We start from the raw sequence: 23,917 nt of genomic DNA on the forward strand, positions 1-23,917 counted from the left end.
ATGCCATTCATTCATCCTAATGGAAGGCTTGTATTTCTATATCACGGACTATGGATCTATTTTATTCAAAATAGTCATTTGGGTTAGGTCACAATGTGCTCTTATGTATCAATATTTATTAAGATTTATGCACTCGTGTGTTTTCTTAATACAAGGGTGTTGTTTATATGCATTCAGCCAAACTGTGTCAAAGCGTGCTGAATGATCCTTGACATCACTTTTAGTATTTTCTTTTGAATTTTCTTGGTTTCTGCGGATATATGTCACTCAACCGTACGCTTTTGGTGATTGTTTGTTTGCTTTTTTGTTGTTTGTTTGTTTTGCAAACACATTATGCAATGTATCACTCCATTTGATGAAAATAGTCATATATAGTGATTAAGATACAAAATTGCTGAACATCACCTATGTTTCCTGCTACCTTCTCCCATCCATAGGATTTTGACGTCCTCTTTGCCTACTTCTCTTTTATTCTTTGCAACTTATATTGTATCTCCTGCATTTCCAATGATGGTTTTCTTATTTCCAGATCATCTTTCTAGTTTTCTATTCAGGGTAGAATTCACAATCTTTCTTTTATGATAAATTTTGAAGTTCTGAGATCTTTTAAAATTGGCCAGTCTGTGAAATTGTCTACATCGGCCAGTATTGTAAATGGCAGTCTTGTGGCATAGGCTGCACTAGACTGCAGCTTTTTCTCATTCAGAAATTTGTCTGTGTCTTGTCAATGCTAACTGTCCTGCAATGAATCTGTCGAGATATCAGCTGAAACCCCTCTGGAGGTTCTGTTGTGACTAAGTTGCTTTTACCTAGGTGCATTTAAAATCACTCGGTGGATCATGAATTTGATGATTTGAAAGATAAAACAGCTGCTTGTAGGTCTTTTGGGATTCCGCCTTCTTTGGACGCTTTGTGCCTCATCATTTCTTATACATGATTGTTTCTTGCTTTTCAGCAAGTTTCAGTCTGATATTTTTACAAATACATTTTCAGATATTTTTTTATATACATATCATGCTTTTCCTTCTTGGAATCCTATGAATCCTAGCTTTGCATGCTTTGTCTTATCCAGGATTCAGCAGAATTTTTTGCATTGGTTTTCATTTGCTTTTCTATGTCATCTTCTGATCAGGGTATTTCTGTTCTCCTGTCTTCGCAGTCACTCACGAGTCCCTCTGCATTATCTAGTCCGCTTAGGACTGACTTTATCTGCCCTATTATCCCATCCATCGAGTTTTCTGATTTATTTGTCTTGTATATAGATGTTCTCTTCCCTTTTTCTTGTATTCTGCCTTTTGAAATTCTAAGACAATACTGTTCTTCAGTGCTTCTCTCACCAACCTTTTCAAGGCTTGCTCTGGAATTGTTTCAGAGTCTAATTCTTTAAACCATTTTCTGGAACCTTCAATCCCTTTTGGAGTGAAAATGGTACTTCCTGTCTCTTTTACTATAGTTTTGTAACTCTACTGGTCAAGTATTTTCAGGTATATAATGTAGACTTGCTGGGCTTGTTTAAGTGAAAATTTTAGTCTCTTGGGTGTATGCAATTCCATGATATTTCTGTGAGGACAATATTTCCTAGACAGTGATGCAATGTTATTTTTCTGTGTGTGTAGTGTGGTATATCTCTAATTGCTGGTGTTGCAGTGGTTGTCATGTACAAAACCTACTCTTGTCGTTTAGTAGAACTTAATTTTTATTACGATTATATCACAGCTCTGAACGTGCATGGACCCTCTCCCTTGTGGAAACGAAGCTTCTATAAGGTTTCTGCTTGGCAGGCTGCTGTATGTCAATTTGGAGTGTTTCCAAAACACCATTGTGACAGTGCAATTGTCCTTTTTATTGCAGTGGTATGTCCCAATAGTACAAGGTCTTCCCAGAGCTTCTTTGTCTACAGAAACACCAGTGGAAACATATCTAAGGATGTCATGCATCAGGGACTGCTGCAATGATCCCACAGCCCCACCTTGATGTCCTCGTTGCCGTAACATGTCAGTGCCATCCCAAATGTAGCATCTGCCTTTGGGAGATAAAGCTGAATTAAACGCTTCATCTTCTCAAGCAGCGGACAGGAACCACTCATCTTTGTCCTCTCATTCTGGTGGCATGGGATCATGAAGACTACTACAGAGCTGACCTGCATCCACTGCCTCTTACCAAATCCTAATCCCAGTCCTAGCTATGAATATGGAAGATCCTATGGTACTGGACACCAATTTCAACCTCAAGGACCCGTAGATCATTGAAACCAGATGAATGATATCTCTCATTGAGCCCCACACTTGTTCGACTTGCAAAATTCCAAATTGGTTCCTTGGACTACAGATGCTGTGGATGTGGCCATGGGATATTTCAGTAAAGTCAAACTCGCCCGCCAGTTTGGTTGCTTTCTCATTGGGATCCCAGGCCGGTTTGCTCTCTTGATAGGACAAACCACAATCCAATACACCCTCCAGATCGCTGAGATTCAGTGTGTGCCATCATCCTTAGCCCTGTCCCTAATCTTGCACAGCTCCTGCTAGCTCAAATTTGGCAGCTCATATCTTGGTCTGGGAATCAACTCAGGGGTTATTTTGTACGATTTCTTTGAGTTCTGTCAGCCAAGCATCTGCTGTGCCCTCTGCTAACACTCAGTGCAGCACTTTCAAACTCTAGTGTCCTGTCCGCTTGAGTGTTTGCGACCCAGTAAAGCAGAGATTCACCTTAGCTTCTACCTCACCAGAGGTCAGGTCCTGCACTAATTTCCAATCTCAACATTTCTTCCTGCTCCTTCCAGGTTTTGTGAGGCCTCTTTCTGTCTTTACAAGTAAGAGACCACTCTTAGCCATGTTCCTTAGCAAAGGGCTGGGTGAGTCAATAATTATATTGCTCTGTATATGGCAGCGAGTGTGCGAAATTTGCACTGGAACTCTGCCAAATGGACATAGACAAATCAACATTTTTCATTATAACTCACAGAAAAGTGATTCTTCTTTAGCTCTATTATCCGTACCGCCATGGTGGGAGGGTTTTTCTGAAAACACCAGTATTGACATTGTGTTGATTCCTCAGTTACAGTCTTTCACATGGTTAATGGAATTGATTTACATATTTTGGGATTTGTATGAAAATGAAGTTAATTTTCAAAACATACTAAAACTAACCCGAATCCAGTCTAGTCATATTCAGGTACCAGTTTGTCAGCTCTAAGAGGAAAATAGACAGAAAAATGTAAAATACCAGTCCAAAGTGTTGAAGGGAACAGGTGAAACCTTTACTGTTGATGCCTTCAACAACAGGAAACATGAAATAAATATTGGAACCATGAAATAACCCCCACCCTGGGTTCCCCTTGTTGATGTGCTGCCCTTTCCCCCAATGACACATACTTGCCAATGTTGGTGATTAAAGGGGCAACTTTTCTCTCTAGGAAAACACAAGGAAACACAAACAACATATTGACATGTAGGCTTGCTTCCAATAGTACCCAGAGGCATCATAGCTATGAGAACACTGCTGCATCTTTGCTAGTCTATGGAGAACAAGGTGCTCTTCTATCAACCATGAGAATACTTAATCATCCGATCATGTTTGGTAAAGCAATTTAACCCATCCAAGACTGCAACCCCATGATATCCTGCACCCGGGACTTGACTGAAGTGAAAGGAAAATCAACACAATATGTGTCCCTACATGTCTATGGTGACTTTTACAGTTCATTTCAATAACTGACTTATAATTGTTACCTATACTGTCTTGGAAAACTGAGGCCTACTAAATATTCAAATTCAGTCAAATATTCCCCTCACTTACCACACTCCCTTCACCCCAAAGTAGACAAACACACAGCATTTGCTGAATCTAGTGGAAGGTCATCATTTCATTGTGTGACCTAAGAATTCATTTCCAATCTGTTTTAGTCGAGAGTAGTTGACCATGGAGGATTTCACTGCTGTGCACAGAATGTGAAGGTGTTTGAACACTGATCCTAGGAGGGGCTTGCTCTGCTCCTAATGTCTTCATTGCAGCTCAGGTGCTGATGCTTTAAAATGGATGCCTGAGTTGTGGGGAGGGAAGAGAATGTGCTTGATATCTAGGCCCAACCCTGGGAGAAGGCTTACCAGGGCTTTGTGCATGGTGGTCTTATTGGTTTGTTATTGCCCCTTGGGACGTGTGGATTCTCACCACCTGTTCCAAGAACATGAGCGCTTTTTTGATCTCTGCCATCTCTTCTGTTTTAGACGTCCAGAATCTTGGACCCATTCTTGGAGCAGTGAATTGAGAACTTTCCTCAAGTGCACGTTGTCCCTCCACAGTTTTCTGCCAGTATCAGTGAGGCTCAATATGTCTCATGAATGACTTTCGAGCCTAGCATTCTGTACATTCTCCATACCACTAATCTCCAGTGTAGCAGAACAACAATCATCAAAGTGTTCGCATCTCCCCTCAATCCGTGCATCCAGCTTTTCTGCCAACTTCCCTTCGTGTCTCCCATAAAGTTGACTTCAACAGGACTGGGCATGTCTCAAAGTAACTCGGAGTCTCACCAGTAAGCTGAATACAGGCAGAACTTCCACTGTCTGACCTTTCAGGTTCTGGAAACTGACCCGTGAATTCAGGCCTTTGGGCAGCAGCACTATCTCGAACTTACACAGCTTCCCTATCAGGACACATAACCCAACCTTCAGAGGGCTGCACCCCTCCATGACACTGATCTACCCACATGGTTCACCTACTTATTTTGGATCCACCAGCCACAACATGCCACGCGGTAAACAAGTTTCCACCTGGAATTCAACCGGTAACTGCCATCCCCAATGGTTGCAACTTCTTGTCAGTGTTGGGGGAGGGGCTGTATCAGATGAGACTTTCCTAAGTTAAGTGTGTTTCTCTCCATTAGTGTCCCATGGATCTTATTTTCCATTCCTCTTTCCTTATGTTCCTTTCTGTATAAGTAGTACAAACGGAGGAATTATGTCCATGTTAAGTTTGTATATTCACATGTCTTTAAACATTCTAACAGTTAACAGTACCCAAAGACACACTACAGGAATCTTATGTTTGCATCATATCTATTCAGCCAGAATGCATATCTTTCTGTTGCTTTTCTGCTGAATCACCCACGCTCTCAGACTATGGATCCATTTGCTTCATGGGGGCTGCATTTCCTAGAAACGAATCCAATCCCAATATCCACTTTTCTGTCTGTCTCTTTTACTCTTAGTACGGTTTTGCAGAGCTACTTGTCTTTGTTATAGGCATATGCCATTTAATCTGTTCGTAGGGTTGAATATGCCATTCATTCTTCCTGATGGAAGGCTTGTAAGTCTATATCACGGACTATGGATTCATTTTATTGAAAATAGTCATCTGGGTTAGGTCACGATATGCTCTTATGAATCAATATTTATGAATATTAGTGCACGCATCTGTTTTCTAAATACAAGTGTGTTGTGTAGATGCATGCAGCGAAACTCTGTCAAAGCATGCTGAATGATCCTTGACATCACTTTGAGTATTTTGTTTTGAATTTTCTTGGTTCCGTCGGATATATGTCAGTCAACCGTATGCTTTTGGTGTTTGTTTGTTTGTTTTTTGTTTGTTTGTTTTTCAAACACATTATGCCATGTATCCCTCCGTTTGTTTAAGAGAGACATATAAGCTGATTCACATAGTGAAGTGCTGAAAATCACCTATCTTTTCCTGCTTCCCTCTCCCATCTTTAGGATTTTGACTTCCTCTTTGCCTTCTTGTTTATTCTTTGCAAGTCATTGCAATTCTTGCATTTCCAGTGATGATTTTCTTATTTCCAGATAATCTTGCTTGTTTTGTATTCAAGGGAGAATTCGCAATCTTTCTTTTAGGATAAACTTCAAACTGCTGATTTCTTTTACGATTGACCAGTCTGTGAAATTCTATACATTGTCCAGAATTGTAAAGTGCAGTCTTGTGGCATAGGCTACACTAGACTGCAGCTTTTTCTCATTCAGAATTTGGTCTGTGTCTTGTCCCTGCTTCCTTTCCTGCAATGAATCTGTCGAGATATCAGCTGAAATCCCTCTGGAGGTTCTGTTGTGACTAAGTAGCTTTACTCTAAGTGCATTCAAAGTCACTCGCTTGATCATGAACTTTGATGATTTGAATGATAATACAGCTGCTTGTAAGTCTATTGGGATTCCGCCTTCTTTGGATGCTCCGTGCTTCCTGGTTTCTTATAGATGATTGTTGCTTGGCTTTCAGCATGTTTCAGTCTGATTTTTTTCGAATAGCTTTTCAGAGCTTTTTTCCTTTTTTCTTTTTTCTTTGATTATCTTGCTTTTTCATCTGGGAATCCTATATGTCGTAGCCCTGCATCCTTTGTCTTTTCCTAGGTTTCAACAGCAATGTTTGCATTGGTTTTAATTTGATTTTCTATGTCATCTTTTTACTGACGTTTTTCTGTTCTCGTGTCTTCTCAAACACTTCAAGTCCCTCTTCATTATCTAGTCTGCCAAATCCTTTCTTTAGCCGTTCTATTATGTCACCCATCAAATTTCTTTTTTTAACTTTTTATTGATTCATAATCATTTTACAATTTTGTTTCATATTCCAGTGTAGAGCAGTTTTTCTTTTATGCATGAGCATATATACATTCATTGTCTCTTATCTTCATTTTCAGCCAGCACAAAATCTTGTATATATTTCCCTGTGATACACAGTACAGTCTTGGATATATTTTCTGCATTTTGCTATCCCAGTCCTTTCCCACCCTCATTCCGTTTGACCAGAAGTTTGTATTCTATGTCTTTGATTCTGTCTCTGTTTATATACATGGCATTATGTTGTCGGACTTATGTCTGAATAGTATTCCATTTTATAAATATACCATATCTCCTTTATCCAGTCATCTGTTGATGGATGTTTAGGCTCTTTCCATGTCTTGGCTATTGTAAATAGTTCTGCTATGAACATTGGGGTGCAAGTGTCATTTTGAAGTAGGGTTCCTTCTGTATATATGCCCAGGTGTGGTATCCTGGGTCATATGTTAGGTCTATTCCTAATCTTTTTAGGAATCTGCATGCTGTTTTCCGCAGTGGCTGCACCAAACTGCCTTCTCTCCAGCAGTGTATGAGGGTTCCCTTTTCTCCACAGCCTCTCCAGCATTTGTCATTTTTGGACTTTTGAGTGATGGCCATTCTGACTTGTTTGAGCTGATACCTCATTTTACTTTTGATTTGCATTTCTCTGATAATTAGTGATATTGAGTATTTTTTCATGTGCCTATTGATCATTTGCATGTCTTCCTTGGAGAATTGCTTATTTGGGTCTTCTGCCCATTTTGGTTTGGGTTGTTTGCTTTTATTCTTATTAAATTGTGTGAGCTGCTTATATATTCTGGAGATCAAGCATTTGTCAATTTCATTTGCAAAAAAAATTATTTCCCATTCCCTAGCTTGTCGTTTTGTTTTACTTATGGTTTGTTTTGCTGTGCAGAAGCTTGTAAATTTTATTAGGTCCCATTTGTTTATTCTTTAATTTATTTATAATGCTTGGGTTGACTGTTCTAGGAGAATATTTTTGAGATGTATGTCAGATAGTGTTTTGCCTATATTTTCCTCTAGGAGGTTTGTTATATCATGTGTTATGTTTAAGTCTTTGATTCATTTTGAGTTTATTTTTGTGTATTGTGTAAGGGAGTGTTCTAGCTTTATTGCTTTACGTGCTGCTGTCCAGTTTTACCAATACCGTATGCTGAAGAGACTCTCTTGATTCCATTGAATATTCTTGCCTCGTTTGTTGAAGATTAGTAGACCAAAAGTTTGTGGGTTCATTTCAGGGCTCTCTATTCTGTTCCAATGCTCCATGTATCTGTTTTTGTACCAATACCATGCTATCTTGATTAGTGTAGCTCTGTAGTATTGTCTGAAGTCTGGGAAAGTTATTGCTCCAGCCTCTTTTCTTTTTCTTCAGTAATGCTTTGGCAATTCTAGGTCTTTTGTGGTTCCATATAATTTCTTCTTTGAATTTAATAGATACAGAAAAAGCGTTTGATAAAATTCAATGCCAATTTATGATAAAAATTCTCACCAAAGTGGGCTTATAGGGAACATATCTCAACATAATAAAAGCTGTTTATGACAAATCTATAGCCAGCATAAAATTCAATGGTGAAATGCTGAAAACCTTCCTACTAAAATCTTGGAAAAGGCAATGTTGTCCACTCTCACCATTTCTGTTCAACATAATCTTGGAAGTCCTAGCCACTGCACTCAGGCATGAAAAAGAAATAAAAGAGATCCAAATTGGAAAAGCAGAAGGAGATAAAGATCCCAGTGCTATACAGAAGAAATTTGTTTTTTTAATCCAGTTTTTATATATTGTGGCCCAAATTTGCAAATCACAAACTCCCAAATTTATCCCTTCCTACTCGCTTTCCCCCAGTAACCATAAGAATATTTACTATGCTTGCAAGTCTGTTTCTACTTTGTAGATTAGTTCAGTACTTTCTTCCTTTTCTTTCATTTTTAGATTTCACATATAAGTGATACCATATTTTTTCTTTCTCTTTCTGGCTTACTTCACTTATAATGATGATCTCTAGATCCATCCATGTTATGATTTTATTCTTTTTTATGGCTGAATAGTATTCCATTGTATAAATATAACACCGCTTCTTTATAGTGTCATATGTCAATGGACATTTAAGTTGTTTCCATGTCTTGACTATTGTATATTGTGCTGCTATGGACATTGGGGTGCATGTATCTTTTCAATTTAGAGTTCCCTCTGGATATGTGCCCAGGAGTGGGATTACTAGATCATATGCTTGGTGCAGCCATTATGGAAAACAGTATGGAGGTGTCTCAAAAAACTAAAAATAGACTTATTGCATGATCCACTCCTGGGCATATCTATTTCTGAATGATCTGAGTATAATTTATAGAAATCATGTCTCAAATTCAGTGACTATTTTTTTAAGATTTTCTCTTATGCAATCACAATATATTTATCAAAATCAGGATACTTAATACTGATTCAGTATTATTATGTATGCCACAGTTCATATTCAAATTGCACCAGCTGTTCTAATCATGTCCTACTTAATAATTTTTTTCTTGGTCCAAGTGCAATCCAGATATTTGTGGGAAGGTTTTCGGTTTTTCACCATTGAGTATTGTGCTGACTGTAGGTTTGTCAAAAATAGCTTTTATTAAACAAGAATATGTAAATTTTATTATGATTTGTTCTACTTCTGTGAAATATGTCCTGGGTAAATTGATAGGGATCACCTTAAATCTGTAGATTGCCTTGAGTATAATGCCATTTCAACAATATTGATTCTTCCAATCCAGGAGCATGGGATATCTTTCCACTTTTTTAAAGTCTTATTTAATTTCCTTCATCAGTGTTTTATAGTTTTCTGTGTAGAAGTCTTTCATTTCCTTGGTTAGATTTACTCCTAGGTATTTTATTACTTTGGGAGCTATTTTAAAGGAGATTGAAACTTTACATTCTTTTTCTGTTGATTCATCATTAGTGTAAAGAAATGAAATTTATTTTTGAATGCTAATCTTGTAACCTGCTACCTTGCTGAATTCTGTGATTATTTCTACTAGTTTTTGGGTTTTCTATATTTAACATCATGTCATCTGCATATAGTGACACTTTTACCTCTTTTTTCCAGTTTGGATCCCTTTTATTTCTCTCTTGCCTGATTGCTGTGGCTAGGACTTTCAAGACTATGTTGAATAGGACTGTTGATAGTGGGTAACCGTGTCTTATTCCAGGTTTTAGTGGGAAGATTTTGAGTTTTTCACCATTGAGTACTATGCTGGCTGTAGGATGTGTAGACGTATTTTTGATTTAGCGTTCCCTTTGGATAATTGCCCAGGAGTGGGATTGCTGCATCATAAGTTATTTGTATTTTTAGTCTTTTTAGGAATCTCCATTCTGTTTTCCACAATGGCTGCACCAAACTGCATTGACATCAACAGTGTATTAGGGTGCTCTTTTCTCCACACCCCCTCCAGCATTTTTCATTTGTGGACTTTTGAATGATGGCCATTCTGACTAGTGTGAGATAATATCTCATTGTAGTTTTGATTTACATTTCTCTGATAATTAGTGATATTAAGCATTTTTTTTCATGAGCCTATAGGGTATTTATATGTGTTCATTGGAGAATTGCTTGTTTAGGTCTTCTGATCATTTTGGGATTGGGTTGTTTGTTTTTCTTATTAAGTCATATGAGCTCTTTATATATTCTGGAGACCAAGCCATTGTCAGTTTCATCTTTTGCAAATATTTTCTCCCATTCCATAAGTTACCGATTTGTTTTGTTTATGGTTTCCTTTGCTGTACAAAAGATTGTAAGTTAATTATATCCCACTTGCTTAGTTTTGATTTTATTTCTATTGTTTAGGTAGACTGCCCTAGTAGAACATTGTTGAGATGTATGTGAGATAATATTTTGCCTATGATTTCTTCTAGGAAGTTTACTGTGTCTTGTCTTATGTTTTAGTCTTTAATCCATTTTACATTTATTTTTGTGTATGGTGTAATGGAGTATTCTAACTTCATTGATTTACATGATGCTCTCCAGTTTCTCCAACACCATTTGCTGAAGAGACTCTGTTTATTCCATTGTATGTTCTTGCCACTTTTGTTGAAGATTAATTGACCAAAATTTTCTGGGTTTACTTCTGGGCTTTCTATCCTGTTCCATTGATCCATATTTCTGTTTTTGTACTAATACTATGCTGTTTTGATTACTGTAGCTTGTAGTATTTTCTGAAATCTGAGAGGGTTATTTCCCTAGCCTTATTCTTTTTCTTCAGCAATGCCTTGGCAATTTTGTGTCTTTTGTGTTTCCATATAAAATTTAATATGATTTGTTCTATTTCTCTGCAGTATGTCCTAGGTAATTTAATACACGTTGCATTAAATCTGTAAATTGCCTTGGGCAGGTGCACGGGATATCTTTCCATTTTTTCAGGTTTACTTTAATCTCCTTAATCAGTTTCATTGTTCTTCATTTATAACAATTTCACCTCCTTGATTAAATTTATTATTAGATATTTTATTACTTTGGGTGCTATTTTAAAAGGGAGTGTTTCTTTACATTCTTTTCCTGATTATTCATTATTTGTATAAAGAAATGCAACCGGTTTTTGTCCATTAACCTTGTATCTGCTACCTTGCCAAATTCTTTTATTAGTTTTAGTTTTGTGTGAAACTTTCAAATTTTTCTGTATTCAGTATCATGTCATCTGCATATAGTCACAATTTTACCTCTTCCTTTTCCTATTTGGATCCTTTTTATTTCTTTTTTCTTACCTGATTGCTGTGGCTAGGGATTCAAAGACTATATTGAATACAAGTGGTGAGAGTGACAACCTTGTCCTTTATGAAGATTATACTGTATAGCACAGGGAAATATATACAAGATCTTGTGGAAGCTCACAGCAAAAAACAATGTGACAATGAATACATGTATGTTCATGTATAACTAAAAAATTGTGCTCTACACTGGAATGTGACACAACATTGTAAAATGACTATAACTCAATTTTTAAAAGTTAAAAAAAAAGCTTTTATTATGTTGAGCTATGTTCCCTCCATAACCACTTTGGTAATGTGTTTTATCATAAATTAGTGTTGAATTTTATCAAATGATTTTTCTGCATCTATTGAGATGATTGTGTGTGTGTGTGTGTGTGTGTGTGTGTGTGTGTTTTCTCTTGTTGTGATGCATTACATTGATTGATTCATGTATGGTGCAGCATCCTTGTGTTCCTGGGATGAATCCAAATTGATCATGGTGTATGATCTCTTTTATGTGCTGTTGGACTCTGCTAATATTTTGGTGAGGAGTTTTGCATCTATGATCACCAGTGGTATTAGTATGTATTGTTGTTTTTTGGTAGTAACTTTGTTTTTGGTATCAGGCTAACGGTGGCTTCATAGAATGAGTTTGGGGGTACTCTCTCTTTTTCAGTCTACTGGAAGTGTTCAAGAAGGATTGTTATGAGTTCTTTGTATGTTTGGTCAAATTCCTCAGTGAAGCCTTCTGGTCCTGGAATTTTGTTTCTAGGTAAGCCTTTATTTCTAATTCAATTTGATTTCTCCTGATTGGTTTGTTCAAGTGGTCAAGTTTTCTTCATTCAGTCTTGGTGGACTCTATGTTTCCAGAAACTTGTCCATTTCTTCTAGGTTATCCATTTTGTGTCCTTATAGTTGTTCATAGTATTCTCATATTACATTGTGTATTTTGTGGTATTGTTTGTAATTTCTCCATTTTCCTTTCTTATTTTGTTTATTTCTGCTCTCTCTTTTCTCTTCTTCATGAGCTTGGCCAGAGATCTGTCAATTTTGTTTACTCTTTCAGAAAACCAGCTGTTGGTTTGATTGATTTTTTCCATTGTTTTTTAATCTTTATTTATTTCCTCCATGATCTTTCTTATTTTCTTTCTTCTGCTGACTTGCGTTTGTTTGCTCTTGGTTTTAGCTAGTAGGTTAGAATTTTTATTTGAGATTGTTCTTCTTTTTTGAGGAAGTCCTGTATTATTATGAGCTTCCCTCCTAGGACTGCTTTTCCTGCAAAGCATAGATTCTCTGTGGTTATGACTAGTAAAACTTTAAATAGATGTTTTCCAAGAGCAGTTTTATGTTCACATCAAAACTGAGAGGAAGGTACAGAGATTGCCCATATGCCCTGTCCCCATACTTGCACAGCCTTCCCTATTAGGCCACTTTGGTGGGGGATGTTTCTATCTGTTACTGTTGATGAACCAATAATGACACATCTTTATCACCTGAAGCTCATGGTTTTTATTAAGTTTCACTCTTGGTGTGCATTCTGTGGATTTGGACAAATGTGTAATGACATACATCCATTATTATAGTATCAAGTGGAGTATTTTCACCAGCTTCAAAATATTCATTGCTTGCCTATTCAGTTCTCCCACCCAAAATCCCTGGCAACCACCAATCTTTTTACTGTTCATATGGTTTTGCCTTTTCTAGGATGTCACATAGTTGAAATCATACAATATGTAGCCTTTTCCAATTGGCTTCTTTCACTTAGTAATAGGCATTCAAAAAAAAAAAAAAGAAAAAGAAACAGGAATTCAAATTTCTTCCATGTCTTTTCATACCTTGATGGCTCATTTGTTTTTAGGATAGAGTATTATTCTATTGTCCAGCTGTACCACAGTTTATTTACCCATTACCTAATGAAGAGCATCTTGGTTGCTTCCAAGATTTGGATATGATGGGTAAAGCTGCTCTAAACATCTATATATTGTTTTTTGTGTGGACATAAGTTTTCAACTCCTTCTGGTAAATACCAAGGAGTGCAACTGCTGGATTATATTGTGCATGAGTGTTTAGCCTTTTAAGAAGTTGACAAACTGTCTTCCACAGATTCCCTACCATCTTGCATTCCCATCAGCAGTGAATAAGAAGTGCTATAGATCCACATCCTCACCAGGGCTTGGTGTTGTCTGTGTCCTGAATTTGGGGTGTTCTAATATTTTTGTTTCCATTTGCCTAACAACATATTATGTGGAATATTTTTTGATATGCTTATTTGCCCTCTGTGTATTTTCTTTGGTGAGATGTCTGTTAATGACTTTTGGCTACATTTAATCAGGTATTTTTGTTTCACTGTTGAGTTTTAATTGTTTTGTGTATATTGAAGATAACAGTCCTTTATCAGATGTGCTTTTTGAAAAGATTTTCTCCAAGTAAGTGTCTTCTCTGTCATTCTCTTGGCATTATCATTTCTCCAGCAAGTTTTTAAATTCAGTTATACTTTTCAACTTCATGTTTTCCATTCCTTTTTTTTAAAGTAAGTTCTCTCATATTATTTTCTATTAGATGAAACATTTGCATATCTTCCTTTAAAATTTTTATCATGATTTTTTGTTCTTATAAGAGTTAAATGTCTAAAATTATATCTATAATATCTAATATCTGTGCTCAGATATTGAAAAATAACATTCATTTGATTTGTACTTTTATTCTCCTTTAGTATGGAACAATTTTCAGCATTTCTTTTCTTTCATGATCTTATGATTTTTCAAGAACATATATCATTAATTTTATAGTGTCCATTTTATATTTTTCTGATATTGCCTCATGACTAGTTCCATGTCATGTATTCTTAGCAGGAGCACAACAGGCATCAGTGATGCTATGTTCTTCCCAAGGTGTTATTTTAGATGGCAAAAGATATCAATTTTTCCATTTATGGGTGATGGCTAAGTTCATCAATTCACTAGGTGGTGTCTATTAGGTTTCTTCCCTACAAAGTTCTTTTTTCCTTTGTGACTAACCAGTAACTTGAGATTATGTAAATATTCTGTTCTTCATCAAGATTTCACCCACTGTTTTTAGCATCTATTAATTTGAGATTATGTAAATATTCTGAGATTATGTAAATACTCTGTTCTTTTTTTAATACTTATTCAATTTCATTTCTAGTGATCAGTTTGTTCTAGTGGTCAATTTCTTCTTGATTCAGTCTTTGTGGACTGTATATTCCAGAAACTTGTCCATTTCTTCAAGGTTATTCATTTATTTTCCATAAAGTTGTTCACAGTATTCTCATATGATATTTTGAATTTCTGTGGTTTTGGTTGTAATTTCTCAATTTTCCTATCTTATTTTAATTATTTGTGCTCTGTCTTTTCTCTTCTTTGTGAGCTAGGCCTGAGGCTTGTCAGTTTTATTTACTCTTTCAAGAAACCATCTCTTCATTTGATTGACTTTTTCTATTGTTTTTTTAAATCTCTATTTTATTTATTTCCTCCCTTATCTTTATTGTTTTCTTCCTTCTGCTGACTTTAGGTTTTGTTTGCTCTTCTTTTTCTAATTCTTTTAGTTGGTTGGTTAGGTTGCTTATTTCAGATTGTTTATCTTTTTTGAGGAAGGCCTTTATTGCTATGAACTTTCTTCTTAGGACTGCTTTTGCTGCATCCCATAGATTTTGTGTGGTTGTGATTTTTGTCATTTGTCTCAAAGTATTTTTTTAATATCTTCTTTGAATTTAACATTGACCCATTGGTTTCTTAGTATCATGTTATTTAATCATCATCCTGTCATTTTTTTCTCCTACGTTTTGCTGTAGTTGATTTCTAGTTTCATGGCATTGTGTTTAGAAAAAAATGCCTAAAATAATTACTATCTTCCTAAAATTGTTGAGTCTTCTTTTGTGCCCAAGTGCATGACCAATCCTAGAAAGTGTTCCATGTGCACTGGAAAGAATGTATATTGTAATTTTTGGGGATGTAATATTCTGAAAATATCAACCAAGCCTAATTGTTCTATTCTATCATTTAGTTGCTGTTTTGCCTTTATCTTTCTGTCAGGAAAACCTGTCAAGTGATGTGAATGGGGTGTTAAAATCTCCTACTATGATTGTGTTCCCATAGATTTCTCTCTTTATATTTGTTAGTATTCACTTTATGTATTTAGGTTCTATGTTTTGTTCTTGTATGTTAACATGTATACTATCCTCATCTTGCATTTTGCCTTCAATCATTATATAGTGCCCTGCTTATCATTATTTATGGTTTTAGTTTTTAAGTTATTTTGTCTGTAATCAGTATTGCTACTCCTACTTTGTTTTTTTTTTCCATTTGCATGGAATATCATTTTCAATCCTCTCATTCTCACTCTATGTCTCTTCTTCTCCCTAAAGTGTGTATCTTGTATACAGCATACTGCATGTTCTTGTTTTATTTTCCAATATACCACTCTGGCTTTTGATTGGAGCATTTAGTCCATTGACATATACAGAAATCATTGATAGACTTGTATTTATTGCCATTTTGAACTTAGTTTTGCAGTTGATTTGGTATTTCCTCTTTGTTTTTTTTTTTTCTTTTTCTTTTTGTGGTTTGATAATTTTCCTTGTATTATCTCTGTTTTATTTTGTGTGTGTCTCCGTTGTTAATATTTGTCATGTGGTTACTCTTTTATATATATACTAACCCATTACTGTATCTGTTTGTTTTAAAGAGATAGTGATATAAGTTCAAACCATCCTGCCAAAAACAAAAAGAAAAAGAAAAAGAAAAGAAAAATACTCAATTTTCTTGCTCCCTTCTCCCACTCTTAATGATTTAGACGTCTCTCTTACAATTTCTTGTTTATCCTGTTGTTATTCATTGTAGTTATCATCTTTCCAATTATGTTCTTTTTCCTTTCAGTGGAAACCTGGCCATCCTGATTATAATATGTCTTGGTGTGGTTATGTTTGGTTTCTTCTTGTTTTGGACCCTCTGTGCTTCCTGTACTTGGATATCTGATTGCTTCTTTAGGTTTGGGGAGTTTTCAGTTATTTTTTTCTTTAAATGCCTTTTCAATCCCTTTTGCTCTTTCTTCTCCTTCTGGGACCCCAAATATGCATACATTGACACACTTTATATTATACCATATATCACTTATATTGTTTTCATTGATTTTTTTTCTCTCTCTCTGCTGTTCTGATTGGATGATTTTGTTTTCCTGTCTTCTAAGTCACTTATTCATTCCTCTGCATTATCTAGCCCACTAGCTCTCATTTCAAAAAATGGGTTTTCCAATTTTATGTGGCTCCTCTTTATAGTGTTAATTTCTTTTTTGACATATTCTCTGTCTCTAAGCACAATTTGTTTCATTTCCTTCTGTACTGTGATCAGTCATTTTTTGAAATAATGATGTAGTAGACTAACAAATTCTGTTTTATTGATTATTCTTTCAGGGAATTTCTATTGTTATTTTAATTGGGAGTGATTTTTTGCTTCTTTACTTTTCTTATCTTTCTCTGGCACTATGGATTATAAAGTATCAGTTATCTACTCTGGTCCTGAAAGGTTTTATTTATTCATTTATTTATCTGAAGTGGATGCAGAAATAAAACTATAAAAGAGAACTGTAAAATAAAAAAATTGAAAACAGTGTATAATCAATAACAGAAGAACAAAACAAATAAAAATCAAGTTGAAATCAATTTAAAATTAATAAAAATATTTTAAAGAAAAATTTTAAGTTATTAATGAATAAAATATTTTAAAAAAGTAAAAATTATAGAAAATATGGATATATTTCTCTATAGACTGTTCCCTTATAATTTTGTTGAGAGTTCTTTCTTACTCACAGGTAGTTGCCAAGTCTTCCTTCCTTCCTTTTTGCCTGTTATTATTTTGGTTGGGGATGTGGCCAGTGTTCTGGTGGCAAGAGCATGCCCTGGCTATTTACTGGGCCCTCCTTTTTGTTCTGTTGTTGTCACCGACACTATCCTTACCCTGCTGCCTGAATTCCTCTCACTGGTTCTAGAGGCCCACCAGTCATGTCCCTGGCTCAGGGAAACTGGCCTCACTAGCCCTTGTCCCTGCTCTGTGCCAAATATCTTCTTCTTATTCATTTGTCTTAGAAGCACGAGTCCACAGAGGCACCTTTGCAGAAAGATTAACTCTGCCTGGGGCTGTAAACAAATCTCAGTCTCACCTATGAGGTTGCCGAACCCTAGGTATAGCTTCAGGTTTCAACCCCACTTTCATGTGGGAGCTGCACACTGGAGAATATGGTTGTTGTTAAGCCCTGCCTCTCTTCTCCCAAGGATACACAAATAATGGTGCCATGGGTCTGCAGAGACAAATGCTACAGTGCCCCTCTCCCTAGGGCACACCTGCAGTGTAGTTTTGTGTGTGTGTGTGTGTGTGTATTTTATAAGGGACCCAGGCTTTTCTGATCTGTATATCCCCCTAGCTATGGCACACAGCTCATTGAAGTCCCCCAAGCTTGCTTCTGTACATTTGGCCCATGTCCTTTTCCTGGATTGGGCAGCCTGTCCTGTCCCAACCCTGCTGGTTGATGTCTATGCCTGGGGATTACAGGGATCCTTTGTGCCCACTAAACTTAGTTCTGTCAGTCAAAGGCCATACCATCCAGATCCAAGCCTTGGAAGTTCCCCCTCAATCCCACTGACCTCTCCTTTCGAGTGAATGAGACCCAGCAAATGAAGGCTATTTCTTTTTTGTCACTCTCTCCCTGCAGGAACGTTTCCCCACTATTTTCCTTTCTCTTCCTTTTTTTTTTTTTTTTTCCTTTTCTCCTACTCGATTGGCAATGTATTTGGTCTTTTGAAGAAGGCAATGTTCTGTCAAAGTTCAGCAATTGTTCTGTTTGGGTGGGTGGGTTCATGGATATCAGTCTTGGTGTATTTGTGGGAGATGGTGAGCTACAAGTGTCCTTCTACTCCACCATCTTTGCCCTTCTCCTCTGCTTATTTTCTATTTAGAGTAAACTTATCATTATTTACTTTAGCATAGGCTTAGTATTGCTGAATTCTTTTAGTTTATGCTTGTCTATGAAATTCTTTCTCTTTCTATTCTAAAGTACAGCCTTACTGCATAAATTATCCTAGGTTGCAGCTTTCTCTCTTTCAGAAATTTTAATATATATTGCCACTCCCTTCTGGCCAGCAGTGTTGGTGAAGGGAAACCAACAGATAGCCTTATGGGGTTTTTCTTATAACTAACAATTCATTTTTCTCTTGCAGCCTTTAGTATCATTTCTTTATCTTTAACTTTCACCATCTTAATTTTAATATGTCTTGGTGTAAGTCTATTTGGGTTCTTCTTCTTGAGTACTCTCTGTGCTTCCTGTACTTAGATATTTGATTGCTTCTTTAGGTTTGGGATATTCTCAGTCATGATTTCTTCAAATACCTTTTCAATCTCTTTTGCTTTTTCTTCTCCTTCTGTGACCACTCTTATACATAGGTTGGAATGTTATATATTATCCCATAGATCCCTTATATTGCTTTCATTGTTCTTTTTTTTTTTTTTCTTCCTGCATTTCTGTCTGCTGTTCTTATTGGGTGACTTCTCCTATCATGTCTTCTAAGTCACTTATTCATTCTTCTGCATTGTCTAGTCTGCTTTTGACTGCCTATAGCTTGGCTCTTTTCATAGCCATTGAGTATTATGTTTTTAATTATCGCCCCTTTAAAGTTTCAATTTCCTTTTCATAATGTTCTCTCTCTATATTTATAGTCTCTTTTATTTCTTTCAGTGCTTTCATCCCTCCAGTTTTGAAGTCATGATCTAGTAGACTACTCAGATGTATTTCATTGACTGTTCTTTCTGGGGATTTCTATTGTTCTTTTAATTGAGAATCATTCCCCTCCTTCATTTTACTTATATCTCTCTGGCACTATGGATTATGAAGTATCAGTTATCTTCTCTGGCCTTCAAGGGATTTTTTTTTTTTTTGAAGAGGATGTGTTCCTGTGTAGACTGCACACCCCTAATAATTTTTTCACTAGGTCTGTTTTTACTATGGATGGTAGCCATGTCTTTCTTCCATGTGTGTTATCTGTTTTCCTTTTGATTAGGGATGTGGCTGGTGTTGTGGTGACCAGAGCCTTCTCTGGTTTTTTAGTGTGGTCTCCTTTTTGTTCTGTGGTTGTCATATCTCTGTCAGGGACTGAGTCTGTTTCCTTTTTGTTGGGAGTGAGGCTTCCAGACCTGGTTCTGAACTCTGGTGCATAATAGGTGGGGTTGGAGCACTTTAAGTACTTTTTCTTGACACTGACCTTGTCCTAGCTTTAGTGACAGGAATGTCAGTCTGTTGCTCTGGTGTCCCCCAGGTTCTCTGCCCCCAATTCCACTGAATTCTGGGTCACACACTTGGTTGGTGATGCACTATCAGGTCAGTGACATCCCCAGCAGCAAACACTGCACCTGCACTTTCCCTGATACACAAACTATGCTCACTTGTCTTAGATGCCTACACCAGTAGGGCTTCCAGCACTCAGTGACTACATTCATGCTACCAGATCAGCATCATGCCAAGTCCCAAATGCTGCCCCTTCAATCACCCCACTTTGCAAATCCTGCTCACTCTTCCCAGACGCCCACAGGTCAAGCAACTTGGTCAGAACTACTCTCAGTGCTGCATCCACTCAGGGTAGGTGGGCTCACAGAAAATGGCCACACCAGCACTCACCCTCACTCTGTGCCAGAACTCTAGTCCTTGCCCAATTGTCTTAGAGGTGTGGGTCCGCAAAGGCATCTGCATAGCAAAATGGCCCCCTTTGCTTGGTGTTGTAAACAAATTTCAGTCCTGCCTGTGAAGTTGTGGAGCCTCTAGATATGAATTTGTGTTTCAAATCCACCTCTGCCTGGGAGCTGAACACTAAGGAATATGGTGGTTGTGGTGGAGCCCTGCCTCTCTTCTCCTAAGAACACACCAGCAATGGTGCCACAGGCCTGTGTAGACAAAGGCTATGGCCCAGCCTCATTGTGCTTCTCCCTGCAATGCACACCAGCAGTATTGCTTTTTTTAATTTTATGGGGAACTCAGGCTGTTCTGTTTTCTATATCCTCCCAGACATAGTTAATAGCATACTTCAGCCCCCTGAGATTGCCTCTGTGCAGTTGGCCCCAGTCCACCACTTGGCTCTGGCAGCCATTCCCAGCCCACCCCCTGCTGGTTTGTGTCTAAGGCTGAGGTCACAGGGAAATTTAGTGCTCATTTTACTTATTGTTTTGTGGGCCAAGGGCTACTTTGCACAGATACAAGACTTGGAGTCCCCCCTTCCCCCCCAGTTTAAGAGTGCAAATCCTCCTTTGTCACTCCCACACTGTGGGATCCATCCCACGCTATTTTCCTTTTACTTTTTTCCTACCAGGTTTGTGGTGAATTCTGTCTTTTGAAGAAGGCGATGTTCTGTTAATGTTCAGTAGGTGTTCTGAGTGAATGGTTAGGTCCCGGGGTGTCTCTCGGTGTATTTGTGGGAAAGGGTGAGCTACTAATGTCTTTCTACTCCACCATCTTGGCTGCTCCTGACTCCTCTTTCTTAAATTTGATACTGAAATTACTAATAATTGGCCAGAATTCTCAATGTTTCCATGATATATTCAGACAGATATTGTATACCTGTCTGAAAATTAACATGGCATTTCTTATTTTTTAAAAAATTGACAGCACATTCTGCAGGGAAGAAGTAAATATAAGTGTAATCCTATGAATTTTAAATAAAAGGATGTACTGATGGAAAGTCTGGTAGCCATGTACAGTGAACATCAGTTATCTTTGTTCTACCTTCCTTGATAATGCTTTTTTCTGTGGTACTAATTTCTTCTCTTCCATCTACTGATCAAAACTTCTCCACTTGAAGGCATATAGTGGTGAGTATAGCTGCCTTCCAAAAGTTCTCCACTCTCCCCTGTGAACAAAACTTAAAACTAAAATGCCTTAGCCAGACATCCAAAGTCCAACATAGTTTTATCTTAATTCCACTCCCCCACAATTCATATAATTCTAGGAAATAAAGGTGAACATGTCAGTCTAATACTGGAAGACACTGAATTTATTTTGAATGTTTATTGATGGATGTCTAATATCAGTTTTAGATTTTTTTTTCCTCTTGGTCTAAATCTAATTCCCCAAAAGTAAATATTTAAATATTTTCTCTGCTGGGTTTAAGCCTTGCAAGTTATTTATTAATTATAGACTAGAATCATCCTTATATTATGAGATAATGAAATACAAAACACATTTCAAATTGCTTCTCCACTCACTCCCCTCTTTCTTTTAGAGAATAAAAGTTTACTGTTGAATTTTAATGCATAATTAAAATATATCTATATATATTTATTTATATTTATTTACTGAAGTATAGTCAACTTACAATGTTATGTCAATATCTGGTGTACAACATAATGCTTCAGTCATACATTAACATACATATATACATTTTTATATTCTTTTTCACCATAAGTTACTACAAGATATTGAATATAGTTCTCTGTGCTATACAGTATGGAATTGTTGTTTATATTTTATATATATATTAGTATCTGCAAATCTCAAGCTCTCAATTTAGCCCTTCCCACTCTCTTCTCCCTCTGGAAACCATAAGTTTGTTTTCTATGTCTGTGAGTCTTTTTTGTTTTTTAATAATTTCAACTATTTTTTAGATGCTACATATAAGTGATATCATATGGCATTTTTCTTTCTCTTTCTGACATCACTTAAAATGATATTCCCCAGGTCCATTCATGTTGCTTTAAATGGCATCATTTTATTATTTTTTTATGGATGTGCATTATTCCATTGTATAAATATACAACTTCTTTATCCAGTCATCTGTCCTTTTGTTAATCTTACTGGAGAAGCCAAATCTTACTGGAGAGACCAATGCTCACAGCCTAGGTCACAAGTGGAATAGTCAATTTGTTTTGGCTTGCTTTGAACTGAAAATAGTTGTGTTAGAGGATTTCATTTCCTATGATGATTTCTTTTTCCACACAGTAATGTTCCCACTGTTTAGTCATACCTTTCCTGAATCTCCCTACATGGACAGAAATGTCAAGCTTCACCATAAGAGACACAAGCTCATAGACTTTATACTTCCAGAATGATTCAAGATTTGGATGTAAGACTCAGGTTAGAATCAGTGCATTAAGTTGTTCAACAAATAAACTACACAGACTTAGTGTATGCCAACCTCAGACACTGGCTGCAAGTGGAGTCAGGGTATTCACAAACCAGAAGGCATCACTGAGTTTGATGTCCAGAGTTTTTACTTGGGCTTTATAATTTATTAAATCATTGGACACATGATTAATCTCCATCTCCAGCACCATCTCCTCCCACCTTCCCAGAGTTCAGCATGGCCCTAATTTTCAACCCTCTAATTATGTGGCTGGTCTTTCTGGGATTAGCCCTCATGCTGAAGTTAACTTGGGGCCCACTACCATGAGTCACCTCATTAGCATAAGAGACACTCTTCTCACTCAAGAAATTCCAAGAGTTTTGAAGTTCTGTGTCTGGTACCAGAAATAAAGGACAGATATTTTATTTATTATACCACTGGTAATAACTAAAAATGTGGTATGCATGAGAACTACAAAGGAGATTGCTTAAAATTTTACCCTTTGTAGAACTGAATTGAGGCTCAGAACTTCCCAACTTTCAGGAGCACATAAAGAATGCTACAATGCTGATGAGCATGTAAATTGCTACAATCACCTGAGAAGCAAATATCTGTCAGTATCCACTTCAACCTGAACATACAGATAAACCTATTCCAGCAAATCTGCTTCTAGGTAAATACCTAATAAAAGTGGCCACTGTCAGGAAAAACTGAAACATTTTGAAACACCCACTCAACCACACCAAAGATTAATTGGTGTCTCTCTAGGTCACCCTTTGAATATTTCAAATTCAATGTTACTGAGCTATTTTCTAACTCTGTAGGTAGTAGGAAACATACAGTGATATAAATTATTATTTTTCTGTAGAAATGCTAATGTACTTAATCTTGTGGAATGCAATTGCTGGGTACCATTGCCTCAGTGTGCTGTGGTTTGTCTAGATTTCTTCTTTAAAGGAACCCTTCATCTCCTCTCTAATTCACCATTTCTAAGAGGGTCAACACTTAAATTGGTGTGAAATACGAGACATAAAATATGATAGCACATCTTAATTTGACCTTCAAGGACTTTTACATTCTGGCCTCAAGCATCATTTCCAAATTCACATTTTTATTTCCCTTTCTCAACTCATATCCAAAGATTGTTACTGACACTTCAGCCATTTTGCATGATGTCTTCATCCATTACTCAATTCCTCTCCCAGCACGCATGCTTAAACACACAAACACACACAAACAGGACCACTTCCACCTGCCTTCCTTTCCTCTTTGAACTTTTTGAGCACTACTGTGAGCCACTCACTTAAAGTTCAATTATACATCATCTTACATATTTACCTTAGTGCATACCAATCTCTCCTTTTGCTTGGCAAGTTCTGAAGGCTTATCCTTCCTGTTATTAACTGATTTGTTATCTGGTCCTGGGGTGAAGACTTTTATGCATATGAGTTGAAAGAGAAGCAGTCAATGGAATGGTTGATGAAGAAGTATAAAAATTGCCATGTTGGAAAATCTAGGACA

General features: G+C 36.8%; 1 long non-coding RNA gene across 1 annotated transcript in view; it reads right to left on the minus strand.

Annotated features, from left to right (window-relative positions):
- Positions 1-23,917, minus strand: part of LOC141577187 (uncharacterized) — a 31,582-nt gene that overhangs the window by 2,048 nt on the left and 5,617 nt on the right. The window contains exon 2 of the long non-coding RNA XR_012505886.1: positions 23,735-23,909. This is a non-coding gene — a long non-coding RNA (uncharacterized LOC141577187). The remainder of the gene's footprint in view (positions 1-23,734; positions 23,910-23,917) is intronic.

The sequence above is a fragment of the Camelus bactrianus genome, chromosome 3 (assembly GCF_048773025.1).
Source record: "Camelus bactrianus isolate YW-2024 breed Bactrian camel chromosome 3, ASM4877302v1, whole genome shotgun sequence".
Taxonomy (NCBI): Eukaryota; Metazoa; Chordata; class Mammalia; order Artiodactyla; family Camelidae; genus Camelus; species Camelus bactrianus.